Here is an 18,713-nt window from a genome sequence, read left to right on the forward strand (position 1 = left end):
ATATATAATGGTTATTTGGGGGTTATAACACAACATCATAAATAATGGTTATTTGGGGGGTTATAACACAAAATTATAGATAATGGTTATACCAGTATCTTTTTCTATTTTGTTTAAAATATATAATATATTAATATTTACAGTAGAAAAAAATCGTTCCATGTTACTTCATTGAGTGCCTTTTACACTGAAATTCCCGACGCCCTTTGATGCTTTGCATCAATACTTATCTTGTAAACTATATGAGATGTCAACATGAAACTTCATTGATATATTGCTATCAATCAGGAGAAGTGCCATGCATGAGAACCTTAACCATACACTTTCTTAAATTAGTTATTGTCCTTTGTTGTTTTAGTATTATGCATCTTTTTAGGACTATATCTCAGGTAATGTTACGGTATACAAGGTTTCAACATGACACGTCATGGGTTTATAGACATCAATTGATCTTTGCCATGCGTAAGAATCATTACCATACACTTTCTAAAATTAGAGTTGTTTCCCCTTTGTGGTTTTTGTACGATTGATATTTTCAGGGCTATGTACGATTATCATTCACTTTATTAAATAAGAGTTATATCAGGGCTATATCTTAGATGCTATACAAGATTTTAACCAAACACTTCATGGGTGTATTGATGACAAAAAGAAGAACTGCTCTGCATAAAACATTAACCGTTCATTATGTTATTTTGCATGTATTGCTCTGTTCATCCATCTGCATGTCGGTATTTCAAAACAAGAAAATCAGGCTTTTATTTTCCATTGTTTTTCCATGTTTACTGATTCAGAAAAAATATCTTGTATGAATTGTATTGTCTGCTGCAAACGCATTACAGATACAAATAAGTGAGCTAAGTGAGAAAAGGCACAACCTTTCAAATAAAATTTCAATTAATATGCTTGTTTTTGTTCAAGGTATCGTCGGTTTTTGTTAAATATATCAGAAAATGATTTTATATGAATATTCTTAATATATGCATGCTTATTGTGATGATGGCTAGCTTTTGTTTTTAATCATCAATTCGAGAATACTGACTATTTTTAATAACGATAAAGCCACTACGGCAATATGTAAGGAATCTATCGAGATCGTAGGCCGTACACCAATTCACGAAACAATACCGTTGTTAGAGCTGGAATGAGAGTAATGATAATATGATAATAGATGCTACCTAATTTACGGGCAATAGCTTATTTGATAACCATGTAATGTAATAAAAATTTGGACATTATTGTTTACAAAACATAATAATGGTCTCAATGAAATAATGCATCCAAACATTTTTTTTTGCTGGATGAAGCGTTTTACATCTGCCAAGCTTTTAGATCTCATATTTAATAATTGTGTGCTTATTTAGCCTCTGGAATTCAAAGATAGTTCTTCTGTGGCTGCGGCGTGCTGGATATGGTTTCAACGTAGCGACTCGGATGTCTCGGTATTGATCCTTTAAGTGGGAGTGTTCTTTAGATCACCTTTTAGAAACCAAATACTGGTCCTCCCCAGGAAACATATTATTTCATTATGTATCATTTCAACTAAAGATTTTGATTCTTACATAACCTGATTCAGCATAGGTTAACAAAATAATGTAATGTGTCAAAGCAATTTTTACTGTCAGGATTATCAATGCATAATGATGTAGAACTGAGGGACAGCATACTAGTTTTGAAATTAAAATATTTCATACCTATAGGTATCTCAAAGGGTTTTCTTTCGCAAACTTTTGTTGCCGATTTAAAATTCTGTCGTCACAAAAAAAACTAGCAATTGTTAAGCAGTTCATTAATCACAATCTTAACTGCATACACTAAGTTTGTAGCTGTATATAAAAGATTTGAATGCAAACAAAATGTCATATAATCCTTTTTATTATTTATGCATTCTAATAACACATGGAACAAACATAGGTATCAGTAATTATATGAGCTTAGTTATATGTCAGTCATTGTCTTTCTATGATTAGCCACTAGAAAAGCATGTAAATAATGTTAGTTTATTCAGTAGATATACATGTATACAAACTTATAAGTAGATACAAATATGCGCGGCTGGCTCATCTCGATTTTAAACCACTATTGTGAAAATACTGAGCTCAGGCCGGGGATTGAACCCACAAGCTCCAGAGTGGTAGTCAGACACTTTAACCAGGTCGCTAAAGAGCTAGCCAAACAGCAAGGCTGTTGGAAGTGACCTTACTTTTACTACACTCCTCCCCCTTTTAATGTTTCAAGGCCCAGACCCGCCCGCTACAGCATGTCTTGCTACCGCATGGCCCTACCAGAAACCCAATCTCCACGCAGAGTTATCGTTCCTTGCTCTCACATACAACTCTGCGAAAGGCTCAGCCCTCCATTTTGTCTTTAAAATAGATAAAACCGAACAAACGCATTCAACGTATATTTGATTGGATATTTAAGATCGCATGCATTAAATTAAGAAATATGACTTTTAAATGTACGATAAATCGTGCAAAAACTTGAGAGTTTTAATGCAACTCTTTGGAACTAATTTATTGTCCATTTACGCAGATGGAATCATTCCTCGCACTTTACAAATGTAAACAATTGAACATATTTTTTTTGAGTGACGTTAGGAATTGCTTCGACGTGTGTATGTATGTTGGTTTCTTAACATAAAAAAGCCATATCAATTTTATAATAATGAATTAAGACTGATATAAGATATCATGGTTTGAGATTGTTTTCTTTAATGCAGTGAATGCAATGTAACCGTCGTGCAAGAGATTATTTAGTATTATGTAACCTCAATGATGAACGCTTGGAATGATCATGACATAAACAATAGTCCGTTCTGAGCCCAACACAGAGGTGAATGTAATGTAACCGTCGTGCAAGAGATTGCCAGAAACCATTAAACAGCTCAGACCGACTCCCGCATTCACAGTACCTTTTTACCTCGTCGCCATTATTGTGAAAATACTGAGCTCAGGCCGGGGATTGAACCCACGACCTCCAGAGTGGTAGTCAGACACTTTAACCACGTCGCTAAACAGCTAGCCCAACAGCAAGGCTGTTTGAAGTGACCTTACTTTTACTACACCACGAATATGGTTAAAATTTTATTTTAACCATGATATTCATTTAATTCATGATATGAATTTAATTTTAACCACGAATATGGTTGAATTTAATTTTAATCGCGAATATGGTTGAATTTAATTTTAACCACGAATATGGTTGTATTTTTTAGATATATTGCTGGTATGGTTTAACCACAATGCGCGGCTTGCTCATTTCGAAATATGAACATGAGATCGAACACGTTTTTCTTGCAAAATGCTGGTTGAGGCGTTACCATACGCGTATACAACTTTGCGGCTGGCTCACGTTGGCAACGAGGACTGTGACGGCTGAAGTGTCTCTGGCTCAGCGTCACGTCAAATTGTTATGACGTCACAATTTCGCGCGATGTTAACCGCGCTTTAACTTGGTGAATGTAACCTACAACGTTATTTCAATATAGACGACTTGATACGTGTGGAGTGTAACCTATAGTTCTTTGTCTATATAGAAATGATTTTGACTTAAGTATTTTTGTTCTCATCAAAAACAATAACAACACAACAATAGGTATTTGTTGTGTTACGGAAAAGGGGATGATTGGGAACGTAGGAAAGGGAAAGAGATGAGTCTAGTTGATTCACGACGAGTACTAGTCGAAGGGGTCGCTGCTGATGATGTCGATGATGATTGGGAACGTAGGGAATGTGAATGGCATGAAAGATTGACCGAAGAGATGTGTTTTGCTGAACGGCAACGACAAGTAGATAAATTGTGCGAGGCGATGGAAGCCGCGATAAGAAAAGTTGATACATTGTTCGTGTCGATCTAAGCTGGCTCACGTTGGGTTAACGAGACATGTCTTGCAAACTGATGGGTTTAAGGCGTGACCCCATACGCGTAGAGGGGTGGTAATGGACGTTTGAGACAGCAAAGTCATATGTATACAGTGAAATAACTATGAAAATAACAAAATTGAAAATGACTGGAGAAATTTTATTTCTTATAATAAAAATGGCAGAACAAAACGTAGTAAGAGGTCGTGAATTTATAAATTGGTACGATGGGATATCTGTTAATGATGAAGAAGTTGGTCCCTATGATGGTACTAACGCTTGGAATGGTTTTGAATGGGAAGAGATGATACTGGGGATGTTACTGATGTTAATGTTGAAGAAGTCTTTTAGTTTAACCTATTTATTTTAGTTCGATTGCATCGAAAGCCTTAGGCTTATATAAACGCTCTCGAGTCCGTTTCCTAGGCCTAGAACCAGTACTTGGTGTCTTTGGGGAGATTTAAAAAACGCTCCCACGGTGGGGATAGAACCCGTGACCTCCCGGTCGCTAGGCGGACACCATATCCATTACACCACGGCGACCTAAAGAAGAAGTTGGTCCCTATGATGGTGACTATGATGGTACCAACGCTTGGAATGGTTCTGAATGGGAAGAGATGGGTCTAGTTGATGCTGGTGATGTAACTGATGTTAATGTTGAAGAAGTTGGTCCCTATGATGGTGACTATGATGGTACTAACGCTTGGAATGGTTTTGAATGGGAAGAGATGGGTCTAGCAGATGATCAACGACGACAAGCCGAAGAGATCGCTGATGATGATGCTGATGAGGATGTTGACTTGGATGATGTTTTTGTTCGGGAACGTAGAGAATGGGTACGTAAGCGATTGGAATTTTGGCTACGAGCTAGATACCAACGAAGACTAGCCGAAGGGGTCGCTTCTGGGGATGCTAATGAGGATGCTGAAGAGGATGATTGGGAAGATGACTGGGTAGACCATATTTATCATGATGAGGATGATAATGATGATGCTGATGGTAGAGAGGCGTTGTTACAATTAGAGATAGCAGATGCAGTCCTTTTGAACTTTGAAGACAATATGCCTAGAGCGGCTTAAAAAAAAACGCACAAACCGATCAAACTGCTTTGCTTTAAAAATCGGACTCGGACACCCTATGAACTGTAAAAATTTGCCTACGCAGCTAAAAATGAAAATGACTTAAGAAATTTTATTTCTCATAATAAAAACATGCGATACACAAAGAAAGTGTTGGTAAATTTGCTAAACGGCAACAACATTGCTGTCACAACATCGCAAAATATCATGAATTTGATGTTACTTGCACTGGAGAACGGCTTAGCAGTAAAACGAGAGGATAGTGTTGTTCCGGAACCTAATGCCGATGAAAAAAGACCTCGCGGTAGACCTAGACAGTTTCCGCCAAAAGTAATTTATAAATTGACGAATGTTAAAACTGGAGAGGCAACAACCTATAATTCAAAATACAATGAAATAAAAGCGATTGGTTGTAATATAAAAAAGAAAAGCAACGGACAAGTGGTCAATGGAATGATTTGTCGAGTCGTGCCATTTTTTATACAGCGAAATAACAAAAATGATTTTGACTTAAGAAAATTTATTTTTGTATATAAAAAACAACAATGGAAAGCAAAACCATGAAAGAGTTAAAAAAAAGCTGCAAAAGACCTAGGTCTGCGCAGATATTCGAGGCTCAGAAAGCATGAGCTGATAGCGTTGCTGAACAAAAGCGGCAATGCAATTGGCGTTGCAAGGGCAACCGCAAGGAACACCGCGAGTGTTTCACTTCTCAACGAGCCTGTTCCGGACATTGCAGTACCAGTCTTAAAGCCTGCGCGGGCTAAAAAGCCTAGTGTTATAGAGAGATCATTTAATGTTGTGAAAAGGCACACGTCTGAGCCCGTAAAGAGAGCGATACAGAAAAGCTATGATTGGATTCTTAATCACACGCCCGAGCCTGTAAAGAAAGTGATAAGCAAAAGGTTGATGCTCTTAACAAAAAAAGGTGGACGCCTTAAAATCGGAAATCGAATTTATTTATAAGAAATATAACAATAACAAACGCAAATAAGAAAAAGTAAAACGTCAGTTAAACGTTTTGCGCGACAACACGTTATTGATGGAGTACACGGAACTGATGCTATAACATTTTAAAATCTTGTTAGGGCTGAGGTTGTAAAGTTCCTGAACAAACATCGACAAATAAAAATGAATCTAGTGCTCGTGTATGAAATGGAGCGGCATTCCATATTACATGAGACTGTTGTAACCGAAAAAATACCGTTTGTTTTAAGTACTGAAATAGTATTGGAGGGAACTGATTTTGACGAATTGTACAATACAGCATCAGACAAGATTTTGGAATCCATGGCCATGTTTCAAATGCAGGGTAGCAATTGAAGACTAAAGTCCGTCATTAGACTGGAAATTAACACTGTGGAGTATAAGCCATTAAAAGGTTAATCCTACATACCATTGCCGGATAAGTTGGCTACTAAAAGGCAATTGTTAACATGAAGAATGAAGATGTCGAATGTTTCAAGTAGTGTGTCACGAGAGCATTAAATCCTGTCGATAAAAATGCCGAAAGAATAACGGAACAATTAAAAGAACAAGCAAAGTTGCTTCAGTGGGATGGCATTGAATTTCCAGTGGAAGTGAAAGAGCACTTGATACGTCAATTTGAACGAAACAACCGCGTTAACATTAATATATTCGGTTATGATTCTAAAGAAAAGGATATTTACCCACTCATTATCAGTAAAAACGAACGTGAAAAGGTGATTGATTTGTTGTTGATTTCGAATGGAAAAACAAAACATTAGTTTTGGATTAAAAACTTTAACAGATTGGTAGCATATCGAACCGAAACAGGACATCACATAATGCGCTATTGTAAAAGATGCTTGACAGGGTATCGAACAGTAGATGCGCTTCATAGACACAACGAATACTGTTCTTTGCACGATGCTCAAAGAGTAGTTCTGCCTAAAGAGGGTTCCGACCCGTACCATTTCAAACATTACTGTCGGTCTTTGAGAGTTCCATTTGTGATGTATGCAGACTTCGAATCGTTTATCGAGCCGATTAGGTCTTGTAACCCAAATCCGGCAGAGTCGTATACGCACAAGTACCAGAAGCATACGCCGAGCGCGTTTTGCTATCATGTAGTATGCTCTGATGGCTCATTGTATAAACAAGACCCCGTAGTGAATAGAGCTAAGAATGAAACGGACGATGTGGCGCAAATATTTGTTGAGACTCTTGAGAAGAACATCTATGGACATCTATGACCAGTTTAAAAAGGATATAATTTTTACAAGAAACGATAAGACTGTATACGGTGCTGCGACCAAATGTCACATATGTGAAGGCGCTAGAGGAGGGTTCAGAGTAGGGCGCACCGACGATAGCTTTAAGAAGGTTCGTGACCATTGTCATTTGACTGGAAAGTTTAGAGGAGCCGCGCATAAAAAGTGTAATTTTGAATACAAATTTCTAAAACTTTTTCCAGTACTTTTGCATAATCTTTCTGGTTATGACTGTCACTTATTTATTAAAAAGCCGAGGAGCCTTAATAGTGAAAAGATAACATGTATTTCCAAAAACGAAGAAAAGTACATCTCCTTTAGTAAGATGGATGTTGCCGATAAGATCACGAACGAAAAAGAAAAGAAAGTTGATGTGACTCGAGAAATACGGTTTCGTACAGCTATAGATTTATGTCTTCGAGCTTAGATGCCTTGTCGAGAAATCTGAAAGATGAACAGTGTCGTCATTTGATAAACCACTTTCCAGAGGGTGAGATGTTTCATATTATGCGACAAAAGGGTGTTATGTGTTATGATTACGTGGACTCTGTTGAGAAACTCTCAGAAACAACACTACCTCCAAAGGAAGCCTTCTATTCGAAGCTACCGGGTGCGGACATTTCTGATGAAGATTATGCACGTGCGCAGAAGGTATGACATGTGTTCGGTTGTCAGACATTGGAAGACTATCAAGAAGAGTACATCACCTCTGATGTCATGCTGTTGGCTGATGTGTTTGAAAACTTTCGTGACGCTGGCGTGAACAATTACAAACTCGATCCCGCATGGTATTATACAGCATCGGTTTCAGCTATGGATGCGGCTCTGAAGTTGACAAAAGTTGAACTTGAGCTTATAAGCGACTATGACGTGTTGCTCATGATACAGCAGGGTATCCGAGGCGGTGTGAGAACCATTTCAATCCGATTTGCTCATGCCAACAACACGTACATATCGGAAGCGTTCAACCCGAGTCAACCTTCTTCGCACATCATATATCCAGACGCAAACAATCTGTACGGATGGGCCATGAGTAAACCACTTCCGACGGAGGCTTCCGCTGGATGAGTGAAAATAAACTCCATGATTGGAAAAGCATTTTGAGACAAAAAGGGCAAGGATGCATTTTGGAAGTGGACTTGGAGTTTCCGGATGCACTGCACGATCTTCACAATGATTACCCACTCGCCTCAGAAAGTATTTTCCCCGAGGGGTCAAAAGTTGAAAAGCTTATTCCCAACTTAAACAACAAAACCAAGTATGTAGTCCATTATGAAAACTTGCAGCAGTATGAAGAGCTTGGACTTATAATCACCAACATTCACCGAGGAATCATGCACAGAGAAGAAGCATGGTTAAAGCAATACATCGACTTGAATACCAAGCTACGCACTAAAGCTGCCAATGACTTTGAAAAGGACTTTTTCAAGCTCATGAACAACAGCGTCTTTGTTAAAACTATGGGAAACATTGAAAATCGAGTCGATGTCCGCTTGGTGACGAGTGAAACAGAGACCTTAAATCTATCTTCAAAGATCAACTACGATAGTTGCACCATATTTTATGAAAACTTGATTGCTATCCACATGAGAAAAACCAAGTTGAAATACGACAAACCCGTTTATCTTGGTCTGGCCATTCTAGACTTGAGCAAGACACTCGTGTACGATTTTCACTACAAATACATCAAGGATTAATATGGAAATGATGCAAAGCTATTGTTCACATATACGGACAGTCTGGCGTTTGAAATAAAAACTGAAGATTTTTATGCTGATATTGCGGGTGATGTTGAACGACTGTTTGATACGAGTGACTATCCGAAAGATCACCACTGGGGAATTAAAACCGGAGTCAACAAGAAGATCATTGGTATGTTCAAGGATGAAGCTGCCGAAAAGCAGATTGAAGAATTTGTCGGTCTAAGAACGAAGATGTATTCGTACACAATTTTTGAGGGTAAGGAAACGAAGAAGTGTAAGGGGGTGAAAAAGAACGTTGTCGAAAAACCCATTACACACGAAGCTTATAAACACACACTGTGTTCTCACCAATAATTGCTTAGATCTATGAACGTTATCAGATCATACGCGCATGAAATGTATACTGAAACGGTTAACAAAGAAGCTCTAAGTGCCAATGATAATAAACGTGTTATTCAAGAAGACGGTATTCACACAATGGCTTATTACCGCCTAAGAAAAACACAAGATAGACAATAATCTCAAAAAACGACCCTATAAAAATGAGTTTCAATACGGACAAGTATATCAATGTCGAAGGAGTTGTGTTCCTCTATCCAACTTTCAGTTAATAGATGCCGCTACACAATTGAACATTAAACACTTAAGGGGTGCTTACGTTCGCGATGAACTTCCAAAAACACCTCAACAGAACGAGTGTGGTATTCTGAACCTGGGTGATTCACAAAGCGAAGGTACTCATTGGACTGCCTGGATTAAACACGGTCATGAAAAACTATACTTCGACAGTTGAACACGTCAGGTACCTAAAGGATCCTGTGTATTATAATAGAGAACGAATACCGACATAAGGCGAGGTGTTTTGCGGACACCTGTGTCTTAACGTTCTTAAACAATGTGAGAGCGTAAGTTTTCAACATGTAATAAACTCATTATATTAATTTAAATAAATAAAAAGTTTGTAGATAAAAATGTCGATTAACATTTTTGGTAAAACCAACGCCGAATCATCGCAACGAGTGATTTCCAGAGGCGTCACCTTATCACAAGCCGTCAATACGTTCTTGAGACGGGATGGCAAAAATGCAGCAGCTGAAAACATTTATATGGACAATCACACTCTAATCAATGTATCGGATCCTGATCATGCTCAAGACGCTGCAACAAAAAATTATGTAGATCATCGAGCAGTTTCAAAGTCCGGAGATACCATGACTGGGGATTTAAACATGGGTGGCAGGTCGGTACAAGATTGCCTGTCCATTATCCGACATTGTATAGTGGACATGAAGCACCCAGTTGGACTCAAGTCAATAGTTTAGTGAATGAGGCAACTTCTTCTCATAAAAAGTACGTCGATGATCAAGACGCTGTCGCTAAACATTATGCTATGCTAACCACCTAACAATTAATGTTATTCGGGTTATATTCCAATTTTGAAGGAGAATATTAGTAGAACGGGTTTTTTGGCCACTGCAAGTGCAGTAACTGATGATAGATGTCGAGCATACGGCGCATTTAATAGTCTTAATGTCGATAAGTCTAATGGAAGCTGGGCCACACCTGCAAAAAAGGGATCAGTATTATAGACTCAATATAACAGCGAGTTCTGATAAAACCGAAGCTGCTCTCGGTGTTCGAGTGATGTAATTGCACGTTCTTACCAGTGGATGACATTAACACTGAAAGCCTAATCGACTTGTCATAATCATTTTCAAATCCAGGTTAGCGGTTTGAAAATTACAAACACTACGTTTTTTGCGAGGTGTATATATATTTTTACCGACGGATGTTTTTTATTGCACTATATACATTTTAGATCCGTCAGAGGTAAATTGTATCATTGTGTCGGAAATAACAACTGTGTACGCTTCTGTTCCCGCTGGTACATTCTGGTGGAATGTCGCTTGGATTTGCATCTCTACCGATGCATATTTTTACCGCTCACTTTGTTTGCTGACATCAAACACCAGAATAGGAAACAGGTATTTGAAATCCGCCGGTGTAATGTTACTCAGTGTCACCAGCGGATCCATTCCATAAAACTTTTCGCTAAATCTGGCCGCTTCATAGTTAGCTCGTGAGAACTTTTGGCTTGGAAAAGATAAGTTGTAATCAGCCTCAGGGTATCGCTGATTGTTAACAGTTACATACATGTTATGAAGATCGCAATGATCGAATATCGATGTATTTTTTTCTTGATTATTTTTGCGATTAGTTTGAAATCCTACCAAAATGTATCGCGGTTTTTCGGTTGGTGTTCTAACACTAAGTCTCCAGTTGAACGACGTAGACTGTGCAACTGTAATACTTTCGCAATGTCTAGACCTGAAAATGACGGGTACTGTTACCTTTGCCTGAATGGATTTGTGCAGCTGAAATTTATCCATATTTGCATGTAAAATCTGAGGCATAAACCATCACAACCGATCAAGGCTTTCTTTACCCGTATCTGCTAAATTTGCTCGAAAGATCGCATCGTTGTCAGTCTTTCTACCAAGTGCGAGCGTATGTTTAAATCCATACACAATCTTGTTGTAGTCATCGCAAAAGCGGAACAACGAACGAGAATGTTCCCTTGGGGTTAGGCTTCTGAATAAGGTATGCCTGTCTGATAGCAAAGCTTGCGTTATCTGCAATACCAACTGTTGCCGTCGAATCTTTAGTCCAAAGCTGATTGAGTCCTTGCGCTTTTGAAAAACCATCCGGATACTTGAGCATTCCAATCATGGTCGTAGCATGTCCAGGATTATTCAACGATTCTACTTGTTGATCGGATAGCTTATACGTAATATTGGAAAACAAATGCATAAGCCCATTGTTTGTTTACACTATTGCGATGACATTATTATCGTATGCAGTCGAACCTTCGTCGTCTTTAGTTAGTTCACCTTCATTGAGTAGATACGATTCCGCAGGATGAGCAAAGACATCATACAACCCGATATCGATTGTTAAAGTACCCGACGAATTTAAATTCGTACCATTAACAGGCTCGAACGCCTTAAACTCATGTTTTTCAATGGATTTGTCAATGGTTGTAGCTTCCGTAAAATCAAATACTTCGCTCGACATTGTTGCTATTTTTATTAATAAAGATATTATTTCTTAAGCCAGACGCAGACCAGATCCTGTGTTCAACCTTTATACAAGATCTTGAATTGATATTGCGTTTACCCTTGCGGTACCTCTCTTCACCCCGACGCCGGAACCCGCAATAAATTTGTAAATGTTTATTGCTTTATTGGAACCCATATTTATGAGAAACGCTAACGCGTCCCTCGATTCTTGCGTTAATTATTGCTTTATTTCTCGATTTTTGGTGCATTATACCCATCAATCAAAGCCTTAACTTTGGCTATGGCTACGTCATTGCCAACATCAATAGCTTTTAAACCCGCTTCTCTTGCAACCGATATTCCGGCTTCGATAGCCTTTTTACCAAGTTATGTTTTCGATGCGCTACTCACTTTCGATGCCACCGTATTTGCGACATTTGCAACCGTTTTGGCAGCAGTTGATCCTACCATTCGCTTAAAAAAATTCGAGACAGTATCAAACATTCCAGCACCGCCAATAACGTGTTTTTTGATATACCTTCTTTTCGTGGTAACAATCTTTTTTTTTTTTAAATAAGCAACATTAATTTCTTATACGATTCTTTGTCTATTACCTCTTGTCACTTTAGTTCATCTGCTATGTCCACGATTTCATTTCTTACTCCTGTATTGCCTGCTTGATAACTCGCAACTCGTAATGTAAGCATTTGAACAAGTGTGTTTGGATCAGAAGGCATTACCGCTATTCTTTTTCCTTTTTTCTTGACTATTGAAGGTGTTTTTGTTACCTTTTTAGGTATTACATACGTATCGTATATTGGTTTAATAATGTTTCTGTACTTCTCTCCTCCAGAACTAGATCTAACCTTTCCCGTTTCAGTATTCACAATGGCGTTGGTGCTCAGTAAAATTGTTTTGTAGGAGTCAATGTCTTGTGTAGTATATATATTGGAATCAGGATATTTCGATGTGATAAGCTCCCAAAGGCCGTGTGTTCCACCATATTTCGTTTTTCCAACAATAATATCATCCACAGATAGTGTAACCTCTGAATCCCCGATATAAAAAGCACCTCCTTTATCATGCAGTCCAAATGTTTTATCGGTGAGTGTTTATCTCGCCATCGATCTTAAGTATTTAGTTGCTATTGAACCTAGGTCTATCAATGTGTCAACTGGTCCCTTATCCTCTTCTGCCTGTATGCTTGGGTATTGAGGGAAAGAAATTGCATTTGCTTCAGTGCTATCAGTTAATTCTGCTGGTAGTGCTTTTATCGCACTTGATGTTGCTTCTTTTAACTCCCTTTGCGATTCGGTGATAGGTTTGTAAAGTTTTGTTAGTTCTCTTTGCAATTCGAGATCGCCTAGCTTTTCAGATAAAGAGTCTTGACAAATTTTATTTTTTAACGTGAGAAACTCATTCACGATAAAGTCTCTTTTTTCCGGATCTGTTATCTTCAAAAACGACATTTTTTTAATGGAAATGATGTTTTTAAGTCGTTATTTGAGACGTGATTTGAGACGTGATTTGTGACGTAATTTGAGACGTGATTTGAAACGTGATTTTAGACGTTATTTGAGACGTAATTTGAGACGTAATTTGAGACGTGATTTGAGACGTGATTTAAGACGTGATTTGAGACGTAATTTGAGACGTGATTTGAGACGTCTCACTTCTTACGTCTCACGTTGATTGAGAGGTGTTCGTCTTTTTTAATGAACGTCTTTTGATTTACTAAACATGTTTTCAAACGTTAAAATTGCATCTTCACGTCCTTTCGCAATAAGGGACCGTTTTGCTACCTCACCTATACCTACTCTTATTTAAGATCTAATCTCTTCTTTCATTTCATTGAATTTGTTTAGTTCACTTAGAATCAGTGAGTATTCTTCATCAGAAATTTGATATAAGATCACTTATTGTATTCAACTTTGCATCTGCAAGTGTTTTAATTATTTCGTGTTTCTCAGCTTTCCTTGATAGCATTTTATTGGTTTGACCTCCAACGATAGACAATAGTCCTATACCTAGGGCAGCACCTTCCATTGCTTTTGCAGCTGGTGCCGCAATGATTGTACTCAATACTCCTATTCCCGCAGCATCAAACACTATGGAAGAAACAACAAGAGCGTTGTCCACTCCTGCTATAACTCTCACTGCTCTGTGATACTTTTTCGACAAGTTTGCGCGCTTGTCCCTTTCTGCAACCATATTTTTTTGAACTTCGTTAATCTTTTGAAGTCTGTATGACTGAGCACTTTCTTTAACGCTAGTCAGTTCGGGAGCCGACGGGACGACGGCGGGTAGAGATGGATATAGTTTAGATTCCTTGTACTCCATTTTATATATCAAGTTTTTTTTCTTTAACAGACTGTTGAACATATGTCATTTTATGTCAAGGTAACGCGTCGTTCCACCTTTGACGCCCTCCGCTATCGCTGTCGCTAACATGTTCACTCAAGGCAATCCTAGTCATGTTACGCATCGTTGCACTTTAACACCATCCGCTTTCGGTGTCGCTAACATGTTCACTCAAGTCAATCCTAGTCGTCAACCGTACTTACGGAACGAACGCAAGACGGAAAACAACGCGAATTACCCTTAACAATATCTACTGCAACGTCAGAGTGGTTTTGAATCGTAACAATGATGTCGTCCACAGATTCAGCAATAATCCCATCTTGTAAACTACATCTCTTTTCCTTCAAACTTTGTCTGAGCGATACAGAACAAACGCCGTCTCTTAGTCGTACACCTATTCCTAATGCAATAGTTAGTGCTGCTTTCGGTTGAATAGTGAGCGACTAACCATACAGTGGTTCTGCAGGATGTGCAAGATTCTCGTGAGGCAACCACTATACTGACGCTTGCGGTGGTCGTTTGGACTTGTGAATAAACTTGTGAGTTGGTCATTGCATTCTGTTTTTATTATGTACATATTTTACTAATGAGCGATATCTACAAATGCATTCCTAGTATTGGAATACTTCTAAATGGTGAATTCGACCCAAGTAGCAATCCTTTACCTTGTTTCTGTTTCATGTACATTCCTTTCCCAGATTTAAGATAAAGACCCTCTCCTAACGAACTACCTTTCTTCCACGGAGACAAGTGCAATCCTTTACCCACTTTAGTGACTTTACACCCCATTCCGTTTTTCTTTAAATACATGACGCCTGATCAACTTATTTTATCCACAATTTTACTGCCGGCTGCAGCTCCTACGCCAGTTAGCGCGCCGGTTGCGAGCGCAGGTAAAACGCTCGACGCGAGAAACTTACTCGCTGTTGCTCAAAACGTTAAAATAGCTCCAATAAATCCACCTTCCACTTTTGCGTTGTGCTTTATTGGTGCTTTTGACATTTTAATCGTTACTCCTTTTCCGCTTCGGTACGCCTTTTCTATTTTATTTATCTGTGCTTGAGTGAGGGCTAGCACATGTTCTCCAGATAAATCCTCGTAAGACAAACGAATAGACACTGGAGCTTCTGATTACTAGCTCTTTTAATCTTTTCCCTCTGACGTTCACTAATATTTAGTTTCACATGAACGTAACGAGTCATTTTATTTAGGATTTATTTTAGTGTTACTTTTCTCTAATATGAAATCTTATCGAAAGATCTTCACCGCGCAAATTTACAAGTTTCCCGTTTTGGTCGATTAGAGCTGTTTCCATCGACGAAATTGGGTTAACAGTGATAAATAAACCAAATTAACAGGTACTTCAATGATTTTATAACCAGGTCCTACCGATGGAAAAAAAACTATAGATAACGTTTTAAGTTGAATCATTCACATTGGATGCCTCAATGATATCACTAGTGACTCTTAAGCTGCTTATACTTAATATATTTACATTTTTTCTGACTCATTATATCCTGATGAGTATGCTTGTGCATTAAACCCCAATACCGTTCTGATTGAGCTTGCCGGTGTAAATTTTATTATTATTATTATGTGCTACATTGAGTACCGTTTTGAGTGTGTTGTTGTTTGGCTCTAGCGTTATAGCGTACTTGTTAGAGACAGTTGTAATGCCCATTGACCCTCATTATTCTTTGTTCGTAATCGTTAATATCATCACTTTCGTATGAACCGTCTGGAAGGTCAATATCAACCCAAGTTATTCCATCGTCAGGACTGTAGCGAAAGTTATTGTTGGAAGAATGTTTGGAAATGAATTGTAGGTCTCCAAATTAACTAAGGCCATTTCGTATGTTTTGCTCTTATCGAGTTGAACTGGTCGCTCTAAAGAGGTACACATTTTAGAGCTATTATAGCTCAATATAATTTGAAAAGAATTTTTCGGACCCGTATTAATTCTTATTTGTTTTAATTCCTCTAACATTTGTTCTAACACTTTTGTTTTCATTTTTATATTGGTATTTATTTTCTATATAAAAGTAATCAAGTTCTGATCTATACTTACCATTGTTTTGATTGCTAGTAAGATCTATAACGACAAAACCATAAGGACGGTTCCAGGCTACTTTACACATTTTTTTATTCGTCTTTTGACATATCCGTTGAAACGTGGTCGCTGTAGATGTGATTCATATGTTTAGTATCTTGCTGGAACAAACAAATTAAGTTTGCATTTTCACGTATAGTTTGCCTTGGAAGTTTGAAGTAGTTTTGTGCAAGATAAAAACAGTCAACATTGCTGTGGCGTCCTCTTATGTAATACGTTTCGAACTTGTTTTGTTTTTCCAACTGAAGGTCGTCAAAAATCATTAGATTTTTTTAGGGCTGCTCAAGTCTTTAGAATCTGGTACATCATCAGGCGTTTAAAAAAATGAACATTCGATGTCTGCCGGCTTAGTTAAACTTTTAGCCATTTATTCCACTAAAAGAACTGGTGAAACTTCATTATTCATTATAGTCTTGTTGGTCAAACAATTTTATAATCTCTTCTTTCGCTAGAATTTCTTCAAACACTTTCTTGATAATTCTGTACTGAGGCTGAAAAAGCGACTTGCCAAACACTTGCAGGTTGTTGTAGTCTAACCAGCCTGGTCGTAGTAAAAGGTTTAACAATAGTATAGTTTTACCACATCCGCTTTTACCAATAATAAGATCTCGTATTGATCTCGGTAAAAGCCTGCTGTTGAATCTTTTTGTACTCACATTATTCAACGAAAGATCTTTAACTTCCATTTTTTTTTATTTTAAGGAAATATTTCTTTATATTTAACAAAATATATTGCGTCAAATGTAGAAGCAAAACTGAAACAGTGGATGTGCAATATGTTGTCAGTAAAAACAATCAACCAATGCTTTGCGGAAAGTGCGCCGTTTGCGGTTGTGCTAAAACGAAGTTTGTAAAAATGCATAGTAAAACTGGCGGAGACTTGGTTTTGTCGTTGAATTCGGTGACGAGTAAAGTAAAGCTTCCGTAGGCTGAATAATTTCCCAGTGAAATGCATATTCCAGGAATGAACTTTGCAGGACCTGGAACTAATTAAAACGAGCGATTAACCACAACTGGCGCTTACAAAGACTGGGGCAAACCAGTCGATCGAGTTAACAATGCTGCTTACCATCATGATTTAGCTTACCAACACTTTCCAGATACAGCGAGTAGAAACATGGCGGACAAAATAATGCTTAAACAAATGGACGCCATTAAAGACCCAACAATTCGTGAAAAATTGAACGCGGTATCATTAAGCCATTCCTATCTACGAAGGCGAAGTTCGGGTTAGGGTATAAGGGGAAAAAAGTCGCGGCTTCGGAACTAAAATGGACTGATCAGCACGCGGACGAACTGCATAGACCCGTTGTAAAACGTTTTAGAAAAAGAATAGTCGTTGCCCATGGCATTGATAAAATATGGGCTGCTGATTTAGTGGACATGCAAGCTTTTGCAAAGTTTAATGGCGGTGTAAAATACTTGCTCACAGTTATTGATGTATTTTTAAAATATGGCTGAATTGTTCCATTAAAGAGTAAAACCGGAGTTGAGGTTGCTGAAGCAATTCACACCATATTTAAGGAAAGGCGACCCCAAAAGTTGTGGGTCGATAAAGGAAAAGAGTTCTACAATAAAAACGTGATGGCGTTAGGAGTCGAGTTGTATTCCACAGAATACGAAGAGAAAAGTTCCGTGGTAGAGCGGTGGAACAGAACAATGAAGGAAAGAATGTTCAAATACTTTTCAGCCAACTCTACCAGAAAATATGTCGACGTCTAAGATGACATGGTCAATCCTAATAACAACACAAAGCATTCATCCATCAAAATGACGTCCGTTGATGCTAGTGATAAAAAAACGAAAGCGTTGTCTGGTTCAATCTGTACCCCAAACGCCCTCAACATTATAGTAAGCCACTATTTAAAGTCGGCGATAAGGTGAGAATCACTAAGAAAAAGGGAATATTTGAAAAAGGATATACGCCTAGATGGAGGGAGGAGGTGTTTACAGTGTCGCAAGTTCAATATGCAGATCCACCGACGTATAAAATCACTGATCTTCGTGGCGAGGAAATACAGGGTCCGTTTTATGAACAAGAGCTACGAAAGACGAGTCAAGAAGTGTTTAGAATCGAAAGAGTTATTCGTAAACGCGGAGTGAAGTTGCTCGGTTATCTCGACTCGTTCAAGTTATGGGTGGACACTCAAAGTCTTATCAACTTGTCATAGGGGGTCCTGACTACTTGAAAAGCTAGTCAGATATGTGTGTGCATGCGCGGCTGGCCTCGTCCCGTGGTTGCTAGCGCCCAGTCGTATACGCGTATATACGCGTATGGGGTCACGCCTTAAAACCCATCAGTTT

This window comes from Dreissena polymorpha, chromosome 5, assembly GCF_020536995.1.
Source record: "Dreissena polymorpha isolate Duluth1 chromosome 5, UMN_Dpol_1.0, whole genome shotgun sequence".
Classification (NCBI taxonomy): domain Eukaryota; kingdom Metazoa; phylum Mollusca; class Bivalvia; order Myida; family Dreissenidae; genus Dreissena; species Dreissena polymorpha.